Consider the following 22,123-nt stretch of genomic DNA (forward strand, 5'->3'; position numbering starts at 1 on the left):
CTTTGTTGCTCGATGCTTGCTCTTGAACATAAGGTAAGAGTTGTCATCCTTATTATGTCCAGAGGTGTTTCTCGGTTTCAGAGTTCAACTGATCAAATAAACAGATAATCATAGCCTATGATTCATCCGAGCACGGCCATGCATTTCACAGTTTCTAGCTCTCCGAGTGGCCTTGTACAACTTTTAAGCATCTCATCCCGATTTATGGGAGGACAATCCCAATCTTGCGATCTTGAGATTAGACTTCGTTTGATAGGTGATTACCTGAGCGTTGCCTTTATAACCTCCTTTTACGGTGCGACGGTTGGTCAACGTCAAAGCAACCAGTTCTCAAACAAGTAATCTCAAATCACTCAGGTATTGAGGATTTAGTGTCTAATAATTTTAATGAAATTTACTTATGACAGATTTTCATCTCTTACAGTAAAGTTTCATAGGTCTTGTCCGATACTAGTCTTCCCAAAGTAAGTATCTATGCAAATGATTATGACATTGCCATGTCCACATAGTTCAAGAAACAGAACTACTGGTCATCTTGCATTCTAATCGTCTAACGTTTTCTATTCGTCCAATTTTATAGAAAACTCCGACTAGGGACCATTTTCAACCTTTGACATTCAAGTTCACTTGATAGACATTTCTTAGTCACAGGACTGGTCCTGACAGTCTATCTTGAATATATCGTCAAATTGAAGGGACTCATCATTTAATAAACCACAAATTAAATGGAAAAATGAATTCTTTTCATTTATTGTGAATGATTAACCAATAATGTTTTACAAAGATTTAAACTCTAAAACTTTAAAACATTAAACAGAGACATCAAAGCCATTCTCCAATATGCTTGATTCCCATAGCTGCAGTGTGCGAGTTGTGCTTCGCCTGCGGCAGAGGTTTAGTCAATAGATCTGATATGTTGTCATCAGTTCCAATTTTGCTTATCTCGACTTCTTTTCTTTCAACGAACTCTCGTAGAAGGTGAAATCTACGAAGTACATGCTTGACTCTCTGGTGGTGTCTAGGCTCCTTTGCCTGTGCAATAGCTCCGTTATTGTCACAATACAGGGCTATTGGTCCTTTAATGGAGGGGACTACACCAAGTTCACCTATGAACTTCCTTAGCCATATAGCTTCCTTTGCTGCTTCATGTGCAGCAATGTACTCCGCTTCAGTTGTAGAATCCGCAATGGTGCTTTGCTTAGCACTTTTCCAGCTTACTGCTCCTCCGTTGAGGCAGAAGACAAACCCAGACTGTGATCTGAAATCATCTTTGTCGGTTTGGAAACTTGCGTCCGTATAGCCTTTAACAATTAATTCATCATCTCCACCATAGACCAGGAAGTCATCTTTGTGCCTTTTCAGGTACTTCAGAATATTCTTGGCAGCAGTCCAATTCACAAGATTCGTCTGCGTTCTTGATGAAACCAAAGTCACTGACTGCTTCATCAAAACGTATATTCCAGCTCCTGGATGCCTGCTTCAATCCGTAGATTGACTTCTTTAGCTTGCATACCTTTTTAGCATTCTTTGGATCCTCAAAACCTTCAGGTTGTGTCATAAACACAGTTTCTGTTAAAACGCCTTTTAAGAAAGCAGTTTTGACATCCATCTGCCATATTTCGTAATCGTAATATGCAGCGATTGCTAACATTATCCGAATAGACTTTAGCATTGCAACTGGTAAAAAGGTTTCATCATAATCCACACCGTGGACTTGCCTGTAACCTTTTGCAACAAATCTAGCTTTGAAAACTTCAAGTTTCCCATCCTTGTCCTTTTTCAGTTTGAAAACCCATTTGCTTCCAATGGCTTGGTAGCCATCTGGCAAATCGACCAAATCCCATACTTGGTTTTCAGACATGGAGTCTAATTCAGATTGCATGGCTTCTTTCCATTGCTTGGAGCTAGGGCTCGTCATAGCTTGTTTGTAAGTCGCAGGTTCATCACTTTCAAGTAATAGAACGTCATAGCTCTCATTCGTCAGAATACCTAAGTACCTTTCCGGTTGAGATCTATATCTTTGCGATCTACGCGGGGTAACATTTCTAGTTTGACCATGATTCTCACCAGATTCTTCTAAAGATCTCTGAGTTTCATCCTGAATGTCATCTTGAGCATTCTCTAGAGTTTGTGTTCGACTCGAATTTCTTCGAGGTCTACTTTTCTCCCACTTGTCATTTTGGAAATGTGATCTTTCTCCAAAAAGACACCATCTCGAGCAACAAACACCTTGTTCTCAGATGTATTGTAGAAGTAATACCCCTTTGTTTCCTTTGGATAGCCCACAAGGATACATTTGTCAGATTTTGGATGAAGTTTGTCTGAAATTAATCGTTTGACGTATACTTCACATCCCCAAATCTTAAGAAAAGACACATTTGGAGGCTTTCCAAACCATAATTCGTATGGAGTCTTTTCGACAGCTTTAGACGGAGCTCTATTTATAGTGAGTGCAGCTGTATTTAGTGCATGTCCCCAAAATTCTAATGGAAGTTCGGCCTGACCCATCATTGACCTGACCATGTCTAGCAAGGTTCTATTCCTCCGTTCTGACACACCGTTCCATTGTGGTGTTCCAGGAGGAGTCAATTCTGATAGAATTCCACATTCTTTCAGATGGTCATCAAATTCATAGCTCAGATATTCACCGCCTCTATCAGACCGCAGTGCCTTAATCTTCTTGCCTAATTGATTCTCTACTTCACTCTGAAATTCCTTGAATTTGTCAAAGGATTCAGACTTATGCTTCATTAGGTAGACATAACCATACCTACTGAAGTCATCAGTAAAAGTGATAAAGTAGCTGAAACCACCTCTAGCATTTGTACTCATTGGTCCACATACATCTGTATGGATTAAACCCAATAGTTCATTTGCTCTTTCTCCAACTTTAGAGAAAGGTTGCTTTGTCATTTTGCCAAGTAAACATGATTCGCATTTACCATAATCCTCTAAGTCAAATGGTTCTAGAATTCCTTCCTTTTGAAGTCTTTCTAAGCGTTTCAAGTTTATATGGCCTAATCGACAATGCCACAGATAGGTGAGATCTGAATCATCCTTTTTGGCCTTTTTGGTATTTATGTTATATACTTGTTTGTCGTGATCTGATAAATAAAGTCCATTGACTAATCTAGCAGATCCATAAAACATCTCTTTAAAATAAAACGAACAACTATTGTCTTTTATTAAAAAGGAAAATCCTTTAGCATCTAAGCAAGAAACTGAAATGATGTTTATAGTAAGACTTGGAACATGGAAACATTCTTCCAGTTCCAAAACTAGCCCGGAGGGCAACGACAAATAGTAAGTTCCTACAGCTAATGCAGCAATCCGTGCTCCATTTCCCACTCGTAGGTCGACTTCACCCTTGCTTAACTTTCTACTTCTTCTTAGTCCCTGTGGATTGGAACATAAGTGTGAGCCACAACCTGTATCTAATACCCAAGAAGTTGAATTAGCAAGTATACATTCTATAACGAAAATACCTGAAGATGGAACGACTGTTCCGTTCTTCTGATCTTCCTTTAGCTTCAAGCAATCTCTCTTCCAATGCCCCTTCTTCTTGCAGTAGAAGCATTCGAATTCAGAAGTGGGTTGACTGACCTTCCTCTTTACAGATTTGGCGCCAGTTTGCTTAGTTGGGCTGGCCTTGTTGCCACCTTTCTTAGCATTCCTCTTCTTTCCAGATTTCTTGAACTTGCCCTCACGCACCATAAGCACATCCTGCTTCTCACTTTTGAGCGTCTTTTCAGCGGTTTTCAGCATACCGTGAAGCTCAGTGAGCGTTTTGTCCAGACTATTCATACTATAGTTCAGTTTGAACTGATCATACCCGCTATGAAGAGAATGGAGGATGGTGTCTATAGCCATTTCCTGAGAAAATTGCTGATCCAGCCGACTCATATTCTCAATGAGTCCAATCATTTTGAGAACATGTGGACTTACGGGCTCGCCTTTCTTAAGCTTGGTCTCAAGAATTTGCCTATGAGTCTCGAATCTTTCGACTCGAGCCAGATCTTGGAACATATTCTTCAACTCACTGTTGATTGTGAAAGCATCTGAGTTGATGAACGTTTTCTGCAGATCCGCACTCATGGTGGCGAGCATTAGACATTTCACATCCTTGTTGGCATCAATCCAACGATTGAGGGCTGCCTGAGTGACCCCGTCGCCTGCGGCTTCGGGCATCGCCTCATCTAGGACATACTCCTTTTCTTCCTGCATAAGAACTATTTGCAAGTTCCTTTGCCAGTCAAGGAAGTTTTTCCCGTTCAACTTCTCTTTTTCGAGAATTGATCTAATGTTGAATGAATTTTTGTTTGCCATATTAAAAACTACAATTGAAAAGAATAAACAAATAAATAACCATTCACACTTTCTCTTAATAAACTTAAATCCTAGCATACATGCATAATTCAATGTTTATTAAGCATTTTATTCAAGTTATTTGTTCCGGCAGGTGTGAATAAAATGATTCCAAGATCCTAAAATCATTGAAGAACTAAGCACAGTTTGTCGACTTAATCCTAGAACATCTTAGGTAAGCAAAAGCCTTTTGCTAATAGTCTAGAAACTATTCTTGGTTGATAGGTACGTCTAAGAACTTATTAGGTAAACCTATCGATTTTGCCACGACATAAAAGGACTCCTTACTTATATCGTTGAGTTTCACCAAAACTAACATGTACTCACAATTATTTGTGTACCTTGCCCCTTTAGGACCAATAAGTAACACCTCGCTGAGCGAAAACTATTACTAGATTGATGTAAAGGATATCCAAGCAAGTGTATATTTTGGCATGGCACCTTTTAACTCAATTTTTAAGTTTGGAACTTAAGGCTCTTACTACGTTGGTTAGATTTTAAGTGAACTAAAATCCTTAATCATGCAACATAATCAAGCCATAATCTTATGCATAATTAAGACATATTTAAAGCAATAAATAACTTAAAGCATGCATAAGATAAAGGTGATCTAGTATGGCCCGACTTCATCTTGAAGCTTTGACTTCAAAGTCCGTCTTGAAAATCTCCGTGGGAGGCACCATTTTCTTCAAATAGGATAAGCTATAATTAAAACTAATTACAACTATATGATGGTACGCAGACCATATTTGAATTGAAAAACAACTTTGGTAGTTTAGACCAATTACATTCAAATTAATGGTACGCAGACCATATTTTCTATCCTATTTGGGCCATACTAGTCACTTCATAACCTGCAAAACAGTACATATACAATATATACCATTCACCCATTCATTATCATGAATGGCCCACATAGCTAGTTAGTAAAACACATTATGCATCACGTAAACATTTGCAGCAATTAATCAAGGGCACCAATAATCTACCAATTATTCAGTCCTTATTAATTCTAATCAAGTTGTTTTAACCTTAAGGATTCGTAGACCTAATCAAGAGTTTATGACTAAAAAGCGCTCCCACTTAAACCAATAAATTTATATGCTTTACTAATTTTAAACATAAAAATGTATTTCTAGTCTAACCGGAAACATACAAATTTAATTAAAATTTAAAGCTCATATGAATTTATAATTGAATCCAAAAAGTTTAATTTAATTTCAGTCGTATTTAAATTAATTCATGATTTTAATTTTAGTAAAATAATTAGAATAAATAAAATTTATTATAATTACAATATTCAAAATTAAAATCCAAGAAATAATTTAAATTATTAATTTTAAAATTAATTAAAATTACGTAAACTGAAAAATTTCAAATTAAACATTCAAAACGATCTAATCGCAACGCAAACACCCTACGCATCGCACGCCCATGGGCCACACGCACACAGCCATCGCTGGCCATGTGCGCGCAGCCCATGCGCTCGTCGCATAGCTGCTGCATCTTCCATCGCAAGCCATCGCACAAGTGGTGCTCGCTGCGCGCGCGCCAGCGCTCGATGCACTCGAGCCATCGCTCGCTGTGCGCGCTCGCCAGCGCTCGCTGCGCGCGCTCCAGCGCTCGATGCACGCGAGCCATCGCTCGCTGTGCGCGAGCCATCGCTCGCTGTGCGCGAGCCATCGCTCGCTGTGCGCGAGCAATTGCTCGCTGCGCGCGATCGACGCTGGGCGCAGCGCTCGTGGCACGCGAGCTTGCGCTCGCTGCGCGTGAGGCTGCGCGCGCTTGCGCGAGGCAGTGCGCGTTGTGGCGCAGCTCGCTTGCTGCCCACACGCGACTGCCGTGCCTTGCCTTTGCCCATGCCCATTCGTCCATAGCTCGTGGCCCAAGACACAAGGCAAGGCTACTGCCTTGTGCTCGTGCACCATACCCCTGCTCATTGCATTCGTGCCGCACGGGCGACGAGCTCCCTTGCTCGTCGTCGCATGCCCGCACTATACAACACCCCTTAAGGGTAACACGAAGCGTCCATTGCTTTGTGCGTGCAAGTTATATGAACGAATCGCATAAAAAATTTAAAATTTATATTTAAAATTAATGACAAATTAATAAATTAATATTAATTTCATAATTTTAGGGCGAAAAATCGAAAATTTATTATTCAATTGATTTTCGATTAACATGGATTCAAGTCTAGGTCATAAAAATTTAAAATTTATCATAAATTTACAATTTTTATGGTGGTTTTTAATCATAGGTTTCTAATTAAATTATAATTAATTATGAAAATCAAATTAATTCTAAATTATTCTAATTTTCAACAAATTAATCATAATTACAAATTAGATTGCATAATTAACAAGGCTAGGCATTCAAACTTGTTAAACATATACAGTAGGTCAATCAAAAATTCAAGATTTATCAACAAGAATCGCAAATATTTAATTTAACATCTTAAATTTACGAAATTTTGCATTCGAAAAACTAAAACCTTCGAAAAGTCATAGTTAGGCTTCGAATTTGAGAATTCTGGGTTCGGCAGAAAAATACTCTTTTTGTCAAAATTTTAGAATGCCTTTTACATGTGGAATTGACACAAAAATCACTCGATTTGGATGAGTAACGAAGAAACTGCCGAAAAACTGCGTACGTATAATTAAATAAACGCAATTTGCAATTAATTAACAATTACGAAAATTAATCACCCCTTTTAATTCATGCAAATTTGTAATATTTAACCATGTTCATGCAATTTAGATTATGAAAATAATAAGGGGCTCGTGATACCACTGTAAGGTTATGATACATATGACAATTCATAAATCATGCGGAAAAACCATTTAGCCAGGAATACATATTATTTACACATAATCATATAGCATAGTTTAGATGCATACTCTTTGTTGCGTGCCTTCCCTAGCTGCGCCCGAACCGAACAAGAACAAGTCTTTAGGACTCCAAGTGTCGTCCCTCCGTAGATAGTCCACAGCACGTCCGGATCCGCCTTAAGATTGACCAACTAGAATCGCCCTTAAGGTACTAAAGATTTTCGGCACTCTTAGGTAAGAAATGTGTCTGAATTTTCTCTCAAAAACTCACTTTGAATACTTGAATAATCTGTTAAAATATGTGACCCTAGGCACGTATTTATAGAGTTATGGAAAGGGTTTTGGAATCCTATTAGGATACTAATTTATTTAATTATAACCCTACTAGGACTCTAATTAAATAATCATTATCTAATAGTTTTAGGATTTAATCACACTTCGAATCCTGATTGCTTCAGGATTCCCGCACAAGCAATGCACGAGCACCGTACACCCGCGCAAGCCTTGCGGCCCACGCTAGGCGCACAGCGCTCGGCCCATTGCTGCGCTCCGCGCGCGCGCGCCCAAGGCCTTGGCTGGGCCTGGCCTTGCGCTGGGCCTGGTCGAGGCTTGGCGTGCGCTGGTGTGCGTTGGCTCGCTGGGCGACGGCCTGGCTTTGTGCTGGGCCTTCGTCTAGCGGGCCTCGTCCGATGCTAATTCGTACGATACGCTTCCGATTAAATTCCCGATTCCGGAATTCATTTCCGATACGAACAATATTTAATATTTCCGATTCCGGAATCAATTTCCGTTTCGAACAAATATTTAATATTTCCGTTTCCGGAATTATTTTCCGATTCCGATAATATTTCCGATTCTGACAATATTTCCGTTTCCGGCAATATTTCCGATTCTGGCAATATTTCCATTTCCGATACGTACCATGTTTCCGTTTCCGGCAACATCTACGACTTGGATAATATTTATATTTCCGATACGATCCATATTTCCGTTTCCGGCAATATCATCGTTTCCGGAGTATTCATTTCTTGCCTGTGACGATCTCAGCTCCCACTGAAACCAAGATCCGTCGATTCCGAATATCCATAGATGGAGTATCTAATGCCATTAAATACTTGATCAGTTTACGTACTATTTGTGTGACCCTACGGGTTCAGTCAAGAGTAAGCTGTGGATTAATATCATTAATTCCACTTGAACTGAAGCGGCCTCTAGCTAGGCATTCAGCTCACTTGATCTCACTGAATTATTAACTTGTTAATTAATACTGAACCGCATTTATTAGACTTAACATAGAATGAATACTCCATCTATGAATATTCGGAATCGACGGATCTTGGTTTCAGTGGGAGCTGAGATCGTCACAGGCAAGAAATGAATACTCCGGAAACGATGATATTGCCGGAAACGGAAATATGGATCGTATCGGAAATATAAATATTATCCAAGTCGTAGATGTTGCCGGAAACGGAAACATGGTACGTATTGGAAAATATTATCGGAAATGGAAATATTGCCAGAATCGGAAATATTGCCGGAAACGGAAATATTGTCAGAATCGGAAATATTATCGGAATCGGAAAATAATTCCGGAAACGGAAATATTAAATATTTGTTCGAAACGGAAATTAATTCCGGAATCGTAAATGTTAAATATTGTTCGTATCGGAAATGAATTCCGGAATCGGAAATTTAATCGGAAGCGTATCGTACGAATAAGCATCGGACGAGGCCTGCCGGACGAGGGCCCAGCACGAAGCCAGGCCATCGCCCAGCAAGCCAAGCGCGCCACACGAACAGCCAAGGCCACGCCAGGCCCAGCGCAAGGCCAGGCCCAGCAGGCCGTGGCAGCGCGCACAGCGCGCGCAGCACGCGCAGGTGCTTGCGTGGGCTTGTAGCTCGCGTAGGCCTCGCTGCGTGGGCTGCTGCTCGCACGCACGCGCATGGGCGGCCCATCGTGGCTGCCGTGTGTGTGTGCGTAAGTGTTTGTGTTCATGCACGATTCCTAAAACGTGCAGAGTTCGGTTAATGATTAAATTCCTAATTCTATTTGATAAATTAATTAATTAGAGTTCTTGTAGGATTCTAAGTTTAATTAATTCGTATCCTAATAGGATTCCAATTCTCTTTCCATACCCCTATAAATATGTGGCCTGGGTTCACAATTTATAACGAGTTTTTCAAGTATTCAAAGTGAGTTTTTGAGAGAAAAATTCAGTCACACATCTTGCTCAAAAGTGCCGAAAATTCTAGTACCTTAAGGGCGATTCTAGTTGGTCAATCTTAAGGCGGATCCGGACGTGCTGTGGACTATCTACGGAGGGACGACACTTGGAGTCCTAAAGACTTGTTCTTGCTCGGTTCGGGCGCAGCTAGGGAGGGCACGCAACAAAGAGTATGCATCTAAATTATGCTATATGATTATGTGTAAATAATATGTATTCCTGGGTTAATGGTTGTTTCCGCATGATTTATGTAATATCATATGTATCATAACCTAACAGTGGTATCACGAGCCCCTTATTATTTTCATAATCTAATTTGCATGAACATGGTTAAATATTACAAATTTGCAAGAATTAAAAGGGGTGATTAATTTTCGTAATTGTTAATCCAGAATTCTCAAATTCGAAGCCTAACTATGACTTTTCGAAGGTTTTAGTTTTTCGAATGCAAAATTTCGTAAATTTAAGATGTTAAATTAAATATTTGCGATTCTTGTTGATAAATCTTGAATTTTTGATTGACCTACTGTATATGTTTAACAAGTTTGAATGCCTAGCCTTGTTAATTATGCAATCTAATTTGTAATTATGATTAATTTGTTGAAAATTAGAATAATTTAGAATTAATTTGATTTTCATAATTAATTATAATTTAATTAGAAACCTATGATTAAAAACCACCATAAAAATTGTAAATTTATGATAAATTTTAAATTTTTATGACCTAGACTTGAATCCATAACAATCGAAAATCAATTGAATAATAAATTTTCGATTTTTTCGCCCTAAAATTATGAAATTAATATTATTTATTAATTTGTCATTAATTTTAAATATAAATTTTAAATTTTTATGCGATTCGTTCATATAACTTGCACGCACAAAGCAATGGACGCTTCGTGTTACCCTTAAGGGGTGTTGTATAGTGCGGGCATGCGACGACGAGCAAGGGAGCTCATCGCCCGTGCGGCACGAATGCAATGAGCAAGGGCGTGGTGCACGAGCACAAGGCAGCAGCCCTGCCTTGTGTCGTGGGCCACGAGCTATGAACAAATGGGCATGGGCGAAAGGCAAGCCAAGGCAGTCGCGTGTGGGCAGCAAGCGAGCTACGCCACAACGCGCACTGCCTCGCGCAAGAGCGCGCAGCGAGCGCAAGCTCGCGTGCCACGAGCGTTGCGCCCAGCGTTGCTCGCGCGCACAGCGAGCGATGTCGCGCGCCCAGCGAGCGATGTCGCGCGCCCAGCGAGCGATGTCGCGCGCCCAGCGAGCGATGTCGCGCGCCCAGCGAGCTATGTCGCGCGCACAGCGAGCGATGGCTCGCGCGCACAGCGAGTGATGTCGCGCGCCCAGCGAGCGATGGCTCGCGCACAGCGAGCGATGGCTCGCGCGCACAGCGAGCGATGGCTCGCGCGCACAGCGAGCGATGGAGCGCGCGCAGCGAGCGCTGGCGAGCGCGCACTGCGAGCGATGGCTCGCGTGCGATGAGCGCTGGCGCGCGCAGCGAGCACCACAGCGTGCGATGGCTTGCGATGGGAGATGCAGCAGCTATGCGACGAGCGCATGGGCTGCGCGCACATGGCCAGCAATGGCTGTGTGCGTGCGGCCCATGGGCGTGCAATGCGTAGGGTGTTTGCGTTACGATTAGATCGTTTTGAATGTTTAATTTGAAAATTTCAGTTCACGTAATTTTAATTAATTTTAAAATTAATAATTGAAATTATTTTCTTGGATTTTAATTTTGAATATTGTAATTATAATAAATTTTATTTATTCTAATTATTTTACTAAAATTAAAATCATGAATTAATTTAAATAACGACTGAAATTAAATTAAACTTTTTGGATTCAATTATAAATTTATATGAGCTTTAAATTTTAATTAAATTTGTATGTTTCCGGTTAGACTAGAAATACATTTTTATGTTTAAAATTAGTAAAGCATATGAATTTATTGGTTTAAGTGGGAGCGCTTTTTAGTCATAAACTCTTGATTAGGTCTACAAATCCTTAAGGTTAAAACAACTTGATTAGAATTAATAAGGACTGAATAATTGGTAGATTATTGGTGCCCTTGATTAATTGCTGCAAATGTTTACGTGATGCATAATGTGTTTTACTAACCAGCTATGTGGGCCATTCATGATAATGAATGGGTAAATGGTATATATGTTGTATATGTACTGTTTTGCAGGTTATGAAGTGACTAGTATGGCCCAAATAGGATAGATAATATGGTCTGCGTACCATTAATTTGAATGTAATTGGTCTAAAGTACCAAAGTAATTTTTCAATTCAAATATGGTCTGCGAACCATCAAATAGTTGTAATTAGTTATAGCTTATCCTATTTGAAGAAAATGGTGCCTCCCACGGAGATTTTCAAGACGGACTTTGAAGTCAAAGCTTCAAGATGAAGTCGGGCCATACTAGATCACATTTAATCTTATGCATGTTTTAAGTTATTTATTGCTTTTAAATATGTCTTAAAATGCATGAGATCAAAAGCTTGATTATGTTGCATGATTAAGGATTTTAGTTCACTTAAAATCTAACCAACATAGTAAGAGCCTTAAGTTCCAAACTTAAAAATTGAGTTAAAAGGTGCCATGCCAAAATATACACTTGCTTGGATATCCTTTACATCAATCTAGTAATAGTTTTCGCTCAGCGAGGTGTTACTTATTGGTCCTAAAGGGGCAAGGTACACAAATAATTGTGAGTACATGTTAGTTTTGGTGAAACTCAACGATATAAGTAAGGAGTCCTTTTATGTCGTGGCAAAATCGATAGGTTTACCTAATAAGTTCTTAGACGTACCTATCAACCAAGAATAGTTTCTAGACTATTAGCAAAAGGCTTTTGCTTACCTAAGATGTTCTAGGATTAAGTCGACAAACTGTGCTTAGTTCTTCAATGATTTTAGGATCTTGGAATCATTTTATTCACACCTGCCGGAACACATAACTTGAATAAAATGCTTAATAAACATTGAATTATGCATGCATGCTAGAATTTAAGTTTATTAAGAGAAACTGTGAATGGTTATTTATTTGTTTATTCTTTTCAATTGTAGTTTTTTTATATGGCAAACAACAATTCATTCAACATTCGATCAATTCTCGAAAAGGAGAAGTTGAACGGGAAAAACTTCCTTGACTGGCAAAGGAACTTGCAAATAGTTCTTATGCAGGAAGAAAAGGAGTATGTCCTAGATGAGGCGATGCCCGAAGCTGCAGGCGACGGGGTCACTCAGGCAGCCCTCAATCGTTGGATTGATGCCAACAAGGATGTGAAATGTCTAATGCTCGCCACCATGAGTGCGGATCTGCAGAAAACGTTCATCAACTCAGATGCTTTCACAATCATCAGTGAGTTGAAGAACATGTTCCAAGATCTGGCTCGAGTCGAAAGATTCGAGACTCATAGGCAAATTCTTGAGACCAAGCTTAAGAAAGGCGAGCCCGTAAGTCCACATGTTCTCAAAATGATTGGACTCATTGAGAATATGAGTCGGCTGGATCAGCAATTTTCTCAGGAAATGGCTATAGACACCATCCTCCATTCTCTTCATAGCGGGTATGATCAGTTCAAACTGAACTACAGTATGAATAGTCTGGACAAAACGCTCACTGAGCTTCACGGTATGCTGAAGACCGTTGAAAAGACGCTCAAAAGTGATAAGCAAGATGTGCTTATGGTGCGTGGGGGCAAGTTCAAGAAATCTGGAAAGAAGAGGAATGCTAAGAAAGGTGGCAACAAGGCCAGCCCAACTAAGAAAACTGGCGCCAAATCTGTAAAGAGGAAGGTCAGTCAACCCACTTCTGAATCCGAATGCTTCTACTGCAAGAAGAAGGGGCATTGGAAGAGAGATTGCTTGAAGCTAAAGGAATATCAGAAGAACGGAACAGTCGTTCCATCTTCAGGTATTTTCGTTATAGACTGTATACTTGCTAATTCAACTTCTTGGGTATTAGATACAGGTTGTGGCTCACACTTATGTTCCAATCCACAGGGACTAAGAAGAAGTAGAAAGTTAAGCAAGGGTGAAGTCGACCTACGAGTGGGAAATGGAGCACGGATTGCTGCATTAGCTGTAGGAACTTACTATTTGTCGTTGCCCTCCGGGCTAGTTTTGGAACTGGAAGAATGTTTCCATGTTCCAAGTCTTACTAAAAACATCATTTCAGTTTCTTGCTTAGATGCTAAGGGATTTTCCTTTTTAATAAAAGACAATAGTTGTTCGTTTTATTTTAAAGAGATGTTTTATGGATCTGCTAGATTAGTCAATGGACTTTATTTATTAGATCACGACAAACAAGTATATAACATAAATATCAAAAAGGCCAAAAAGGATGATTCAGATCTCACCTATCTGTGGCATTGTCGATTAGGCCATATAAACTTGAAACGCTTAGAAAGACTTCAAAAGGAAGGAATTCTAGAACCATTTGACTTAGAGGATTATGGTAAATGCGAATCATGTTTACTTGGCAAAATGACAAAGCAACCTTTCTCTAAAGTTGGAGAAAGAGCAAATGAACTATTGGGTTTAATCCATACAGATGTATGTGGACCAATGAGTACAAATGCTAGAGGTGGTTTCAGCTACTTTATCACTTTCACTGATGACTTCAGTAGGTATGGTTATGTCTACCTAATGAAGCATAAGTCTGAATCCTTTGACAAATTCAAGGAATTTCAGAGTGAAGTAGAGAATCAATTAGGCAAGAAGATTAAGGCACTGCGGTCTGATAGAGGCGGTGAATATCTGAGCTATGAATTTGATGACCATCTGAAAGAATGTGGAATTCTATCAGAATTGACTCCTCCTGGAACACCACAATGGAATGGTGTGTCGGAACGGAGGAACAGAACCTTGCTAGACATGGTCAGGTCAATGATGGGTCAGGCCGAACTTCCATTAGAATTTTGGGGACATGCACTAAATACAGCTGCACTCACTATAAATAGAGCTCCGTCTAAAGCTGTCGAAAAGACACCATACGAATTATGGTTTGGAAAGCCTCCAAATGTGTCTTTTCTTAAGATTTGGGGATGTGAAGTATACGTCAAACGATTAATTTCAGACAAACTTCATCCAAAATCTGACAAATGTATCCTTGTGGGCTATCCAAAGGAAACAAAGGGGTATTACTTCTACAATACACCTGAGAACAAGGTGTTTGTTGCTCGAGATGGTGTCTTTTTGGAGAAAGATCACATTTCCCAAATGACAAGTGGGAGAAAAGTAGACCTCGAAGAAATTCGAGTCGAACAACAAACTCTAGAGAATGCTCAAGATGACATTCAGGATGAAACTCAGAGAATTTTAGAAGAATCTGGTGAGAATCATGGTCAATCTAGAAATGTTACCCCGCGTAGATCGCAAAGATATAGATCTCAACCGGAAAGGTACTTAGGTATTTTGACGAACGAGAGCTATGACGTTCTATTACTTGAAAGTGATGAACCTGCGACTTACAAACAAGCTATGACGAGCCCTAGCTCCAAGCAATGGCAAGAAGCCATGCAATCTGAATTGGACTCCATGTCTGAAAACCAAGTATGGGATTTGGTCGATTTGCCAGATGGCTATCAAGCCATTGGAAGCAAATGGGTTTTCAAACTGAAAAAGGACAAGGATGGGAAACTTGAAGTTTTCAAAGCTAGATTGGTTGCAAAAGGTTACAGGCAAGTCCACGGTGTGGATTACGATGAAACTTTTTCACCAGTTGCAATGCTAAAGTCTATTCGGATAATGTTAGCAATCGCTGCATATTACGATTACGAAATATGGCAGATGGATGTCAAAACTGCTTTCTTAAACGACGTTTTAACAGAAACTGTGTTTATGACACAGCCTGAAGGTTTTGAGGATCCAAAGAATGCTAAAAAGGTATGCAAGCTAAAGAAATCAATCTACGGATTGAAGCAGGCATCCAGGAGCTGGAATATACGTTTTGATGAAGCAGTCAGTGACTTTGGTTTTATCAAGAACGCAGACGAATCTTGTGTATACAAGAAGGTCAGTGGGAGCAAAATTGCTTTCCTAGTATTATATGTCGATGACATATTACTTATCGGAAGTGACATTCCTATGTTGAACTCTGTCAAGATTTGGCTTGGGAAATGTTTTTCGATGAAGGATCTAGGAGAAGCACAGTACATATTGGGCATCAAGATTTACAGAGATAGATCTAAAAGGATGATTGGACTTAGTCAAAGCACTTATATCAATAAGGTGCTTGATAGGTTCAAGATGGCGGACTCCAAGCGAGGCTACCTACCCATGTCTCATGGAATGACTCTAAGCAAGACTCAGTGCCCAAAAACACTTGATGAGCGTAGACGAATGAATGGGATTCCATATGCATCATTGATTGGTTCAATAATGTATGCTATGATATGTACACGCCCGGATGTTGCGTACGCACTCAGTGCTACGAGCAGATACCAGTCAGACCCAGGAGAGGCGCATTGGACTGCTGCCAAGAACATTCTGAAGTACCTGAAAAGGCACAAAGATGACTTCCTGGTCTATGGTGGAGATGATGAATTAATTGTTAAAGGCTATACGGACGCAAGTTTCCAAACCGACAAAGATGATTTCAGATCACAGTCTGGGTTTGTCTTCTGCCTCAACGGAGGAGCAGTAAGCTGGAAAAGTGCTAAGCAAAGCACCATTGCGGATTCTACAACTGAAGCGGAGTACATTGCTGCACATGAAGCCGCAAAGGAAGCTATATGGCTAAGGAAGTTCATAGGTGAACTTGGTGTAGTCCCCTCCATTAAAGGACCAATAGCCCTGTATTGTGACAATAACGGAGCTATTGCACAGGCAAAAGAGCCTAGACACCACCAGAGAGTCAAGCATGTACTGTGATGGAATTGGCCATTACAAAAGAGAATGTCCCAAATATAAGGAAGATCAGAAGAACTGAACAGTCGTTCCATCTTCAGGTATTTTCGTTATAGACTGTATACTTGCAAATTCAACTTCTTGGGTATTAGATACAGGTTGTGGCTCACACTTATGTTCCAATTCATAAGGACTAAGAAGAAGTAGAAGATTAAGCAAGGATGAAGTCGACCTATGAGTGGGAAATGGAGCACGGATTGCTGCATTAGCTGTAGGAACTTATTATTTTTCGTTTCCCTCTAGGCTAGTTTTGGAACTGGAAGAGTGTTTCCATGTTCCAAGTGTTAATAAAAACATCATTTTTGTTCCTTGCTTAGATGCTAAGGGATTTTCCTTTTTTAATAAAAAGACAATAGTTGCTCGTTTTATTTTAAAGAGATGTTTTATGGATCTGCTAGATTAGTCAATGGACTTTATTTACTAGATCACGACAAACAAGTTTATAACAAAAATACCAAAAAGTCCAAAAAGAATGATTCAGATCTCACCTATCTGTGGCATTGTCGATTAGGTCATATTAACATGAAGCGCATAGAAAGACTTCAAAAAGAAGGAATTCTAGAACCATTTAACTTAGAGGATTATGGTAAGTGCGAATCATGCTTACTTGGCAAAATGACAAAGCAACCTTTCTCTAAAGTTGGAGAAAGAGCAACTGAACTATTGGGTTTAATCCATACAGATGTATGTGGACCAATGAGTACAAATGCTAGAGGTGGTTTCAGCTACTTTATCACTTTCACTGATGACTTCAGTAGATATGGTTATGTCTACCTAATGAAGCATAAGTCTGAATCCTTTGAAAAATTCAAGGAATTTCAGAGTGAAGTAGAGAATCAATTAGGCAAGAAGATTAAGGCACTGCGGTCTGATAGAGGCGGTGAATATCTGAGCTATGAATTTGATGACCATCTGAAAGAATGTGGAATTCTATCAGAATTGACTCCTCCTGGAACATCTCAATGGAACGGTGTGTCAGAACGGAGGAAGAGGACCTTGCTAGACATGGTTAGATCAATGATGGGTCAGGTCGAACTTCCAATAGAATTTTGGGGACATGCACTAAACACAGCTGCACTCACACTAAATAGAGCTCCGTCTAAACCTGTCGAAAATACTCCATATGAGTTATGGTTTGGAAAGCCTTCAAATGTGTCTTTTCTTAAGATTTGGGGTTGTGAAGTATACGTTAAACAATTAATTTCAGACAAACTTCAACCAAAATCTGACAAATGTATCCTTGTGGGCTATGCAAAGGAAACAAAGGGGTATTACTTCTACAATACATCTGAGAACAAGGTGTTTGTTGCTCGAGATGGTATCTTTTTGGAAAGAGATCACATTTCCAAAATGACAAGTGGGAGAAAAGTAGACGTCAAAGAAATTCGAGTCGAACAACAAACTCTAGAGAATGTTCAAGATGACATTCAAGTTGAAACTCAGATATCTTTAGAAGTATCTGGTGAGAATCAAGAACCAAAATTGAAATGTAACCCCGCGTAGATCGCAGAGATATAGGTCTCAACCGGAAATATACTTAGGTATTTTGACGAACGAGAGCCATGAAGTTCTATTGCTGGAAAGTGATGACCCTGCGACTTACAAACAAGCTATGATGAGCCCTAGTTCCAAGGAATGGCAAGAAGCCATGCAATCTGAATTAGACTCCATGTCTGAAAACCAAGTTAATTTGGGATTTGGTCGTTTTGCCAGATGGCTACCAAGCCTTGGGAAGTAAATGGGTTTTCAAACTGAAAAAGGACAAGGATGGGAAACTAGAAGTTTTCAAAGCTTGATTAGTTGCAAAAGGTTACAGGCAAGTCCACGGTGTGGATTACGATGAAACCTTTTCACCAGTTGCAATGCTAAAGTCTATTCGGATAATGTTAGCAATCGCTGCATATTACGATTATGAAATATGGCAGATGGATGTCAAAACCGCTTTCTTAAACGGAGTTTTAACTGAAACTGTGTTTATGACACATCTTGAGGGTTTTGAGGATCCAAAGAATGCTAAAAAGGTGCAAGCTTAAGAAATCCATTTACGGATTGAAGCAAGCATCAAGGAGCTGGAATATACGTTCCGATGAAGCAGTCAGTGACTTTGGCTTCGTCAAGAACGCAGACGAATATTGTGTATAGAAGAAGGTCAGTGGGAGAAAAAAATGCTTTTCTAGTATTATATGTCGACGACATATAACTTATCGGAAATGACATTCCTATGTTGAACTCTGTCAAGATTTGGCTTGGGAAATGTTTTTCGATGAAGGATCTAGGAGAAGAACAGTACATACCGGGAATCTAGATTTACAGAGATAGATCTAAAAGGATGATTGGACTTAGTCAAAGCACTTATATCAATAAGGTGCTTGAAAGGTTCAAAATGGCAGAGTCCAAGCGAGGCTACCTACCCATGTCTCAGGCAATGACTCTAAGCAAGACTCAATGCCAAAAAAACACTGGATGAGCGTAGAGGAATGTGTGGGATTCCATATGCATCATTGATTGGTTCAATAATGTATGCTATGATATGTACACTCCCGGATGTTGCGTACGCACTCAGTGCTACGAGCAGATACCAGTCAGACCCAGGAGAGGGCATTGGACTGCCGCCAAGAATATTCTGAAGTACCTGAAAAGGCACAAAGATGATTTCCTGGTCTATGGTGAAGATAATGAATGAATTGTTAAAGGCTATACGGACGCAAGTTTCCAAACCGACAAGGATGATTTCATATCACAGTCTGTGTTTGTCTTCTGCCTTAACAAAGGTGCAGTAAGCTGGAAAAGTGCCAAATAGAGCACCATTGCGGATTCTACAACTGAAGCGGAGTACATTGCTGCACATGAAGCAGCAAAGGAAGCTATTTGGCTAAGGAAGTTCATAGGTAAACTTGGTGTAGTCCCCTCCATTAAAGGACCAAATAGCTCTAAATTGTGACAATAACGGAGTTATTGCACAGGCAAAGGAGCTTAGACCCCACCAGAGAGTCAAGCATGTACTTCGTAGATTTCACCTCCTACGACAGTTCGTTGAAAGAAAAGAAGTCGAGATAAGAAAGATTGGAACTGACGACAATATCTCAGATCCATTAACTAAACCTCTGCCGCAAGCAAAGCACAACTCGCACACTGCGGCTATGGGAATCAAGCATGTTGGAGAATGGCTTTGATGTCCTTAATTAATGTTTTAAAGTTTTAGAGTTTAATACTTTGTAAAACATTTTGGTTAACCATTCATATAAATGAATAGAATTCATTTTCCATTTAATTTTGTGGTTTATTAAATGATGAGTCCCTTCAATTTGACGATATATTCAAGATAGACTCAAGATAGACTGTCAGGACCAGTCCTGTGACTAAGAAATGTCTATCAAGTGAACTTGAATGTCAAAAGTTGAAAATGGTCCCTGGTCGGAAGTTTTCTATAAAGATGGATGCATAGAAAACGCTAGACGACTAGAATGCAAGATGACTGGTAGTTCCGTTTCTTGAACTATGTGGCCATGGCAATGTCGCAATCATTTGCATAGATACTTACTTTGAGAAGACTAGTATCGGACAGACCTATGAAACTATACTGTAAGACATGAAAATCTTTCATAAGTAAATTTCATTACATTATTAGACACTAATCCTCAATACCTGAGTGATTTGAGATTACTTGTTTGAGAACTGGTTACTTTGACGTTGTCAACCGTCGCACCGTAAAAGGAAACCATAACGACAACGCTCAGGTAATTACCTATCAAATGAAGTCTAACCTCAAGATCACAAGATTGGGTTTGTCCTACCATAAATCGGGATGAGATGCTGAAAGGTGTACAAGGCCACTCGGAGAGCTAGAAACTGTAAAATGCATGACCGTGCTCAGATGAATCATAGGCTATGATTATTTGTTTATTTGATCAATTGAACTCTGAAACCGAGAAATACCTCTGGACATAATAAGGACGACTACTCTTACCTTATGTTCATTAGCAAGCATCAAGCGACAAAGGGATTAGGCAATGCACACTTGTCCCTAAGGACAAGTGGGAGACTGAAGGAAATAATGCCCTTGGTCCAAGTATGCATTCAATGCTATGTCTAATAAATGCGGTTCAATATTAATTAATTAAACAAGTTAATAATTTAGTGAAATCAAGTGAGCTGAATACCTAGCTAGAGGCCGCTTCAGTTCAAGTGGAATTAATAATATTAATCCACAACTTACTCTTGACTGAACCCATAGGGTCACACAAATAGTACGTGAACGGATCAAGTATTTAAGTAAATTAAATACTCTATTTATGAATATTCGGAATCGACAGATCTCGGTTCCAGTGGGAGCTGAAATCGTCTAAAGGCAAAATATGAATACTCCGGAAATGATGATATTGCCAAAATCGGAAATATAGATCATAACGGAAATATAAATATTATCCAAGTCGTAGATGTTGCTGGAAACAGAAACATGGTACGTATCGGAAAATATTATCGGAAATAGAAATATTGTCGGAATCGGAAATATTGCAGGAAACAAAATATTACCGGAATCGGAAATATTGTCCGAATCGAAAATAAATTCCGGAATCGAAAATATTAAAAATTTGTTCGAATCGGAAATAAATGCCGGAATCGAAAATATTAAATATTGTTCGAATCGGAAATGAATTCCGGAATCGGAAAACGAATCGGAAGCGCGACGTACGAAACGATCGTCGGACGAGCTTCCTAGACGCAAGGCCCATCACGAAGCCAGACCGCGCCTAGCGAAGCCCGCGCACAAACGAGCAGCAAGGCAAGCCCAACGCAAGCGAGCAAGGAAGGCCCAACAGTAGCGCCCACGATGGGCCGTGTGCTGCCAGCGCCCAGCCTTTGGCCGAGCCGCGCACCAACGCCCCTTGTGGGCTGCGTGACTGCGATGCTACGTACGACCGAGTCCTTGGTCGTTTAGGATTGCTTGCTTAATATCGTTTTCCTAATTCTACTCGAATTGAATGTTTTGTTTTTGATTAAACATTAAATTCTAATGGATTAATTTAACTAGAATCCTAATGGATTTAGTTATTTGAATCCTAGTAGAAATCTAAGTCCGTTATTTCCACCCTATAAATACGTGGTTCATAATCACAATTTATATACAACAATTCAATAAGTATTCATATAGATTAAGTTCAAGTGGGAATTTAATAATTTGTCTAAATTAATAATTAACCTTTCCGAATGAACATAATACCATAGAGAATATCCTAGTTGGTTGAATCTAAGGCGGATCCGAACGTGCTGTGGACTATCTACGGAGGGGCAACATTTGGAATCACTAGTAGAAAAAATCACATTTGCAGCGCGGGTAAAACGGGCTTTTTGCAGCGTTTTCGCGCGCTGCAATTGTGATGGTTGCAAATACCGTAAGATTTTTTGCAGCGATCGTAGATGCTGCAAATAATTGGTTAATTGCAGCGCGGGTATACCTGTATAAGTTGCAAATAGTTTATTAGTTGCAGCGCGAATCGACCCATCTAAGCTGCAAATAAAAAGTAGTTGCAACGCCTTGTTGAGAAATACGCGCTGCTATTAGTTATCATTTTGCAGCTTAGTGCTAGCCCACGCGCTGCAATTAATTTTTTTTTTAAAAAAAATAAATAAATGTAATAGGTCCGATCAGATGCATATTTATATATTTATCCCTGGACAATCCTATTATTTTGACAAAAAGTTATAATAAAAACATTATAAATAGTTTAATAGGTTGCAAAAAATTTGCCATAGTTTCCCTTGTAATTTGCGAAACCCGGCAAAACG

Source organism: Spinacia oleracea, chromosome 6 (genome assembly GCF_020520425.1).
Source record: "Spinacia oleracea cultivar Varoflay chromosome 6, BTI_SOV_V1, whole genome shotgun sequence".
NCBI lineage: Eukaryota > Viridiplantae > Streptophyta > Magnoliopsida > Caryophyllales > Amaranthaceae > Spinacia > Spinacia oleracea.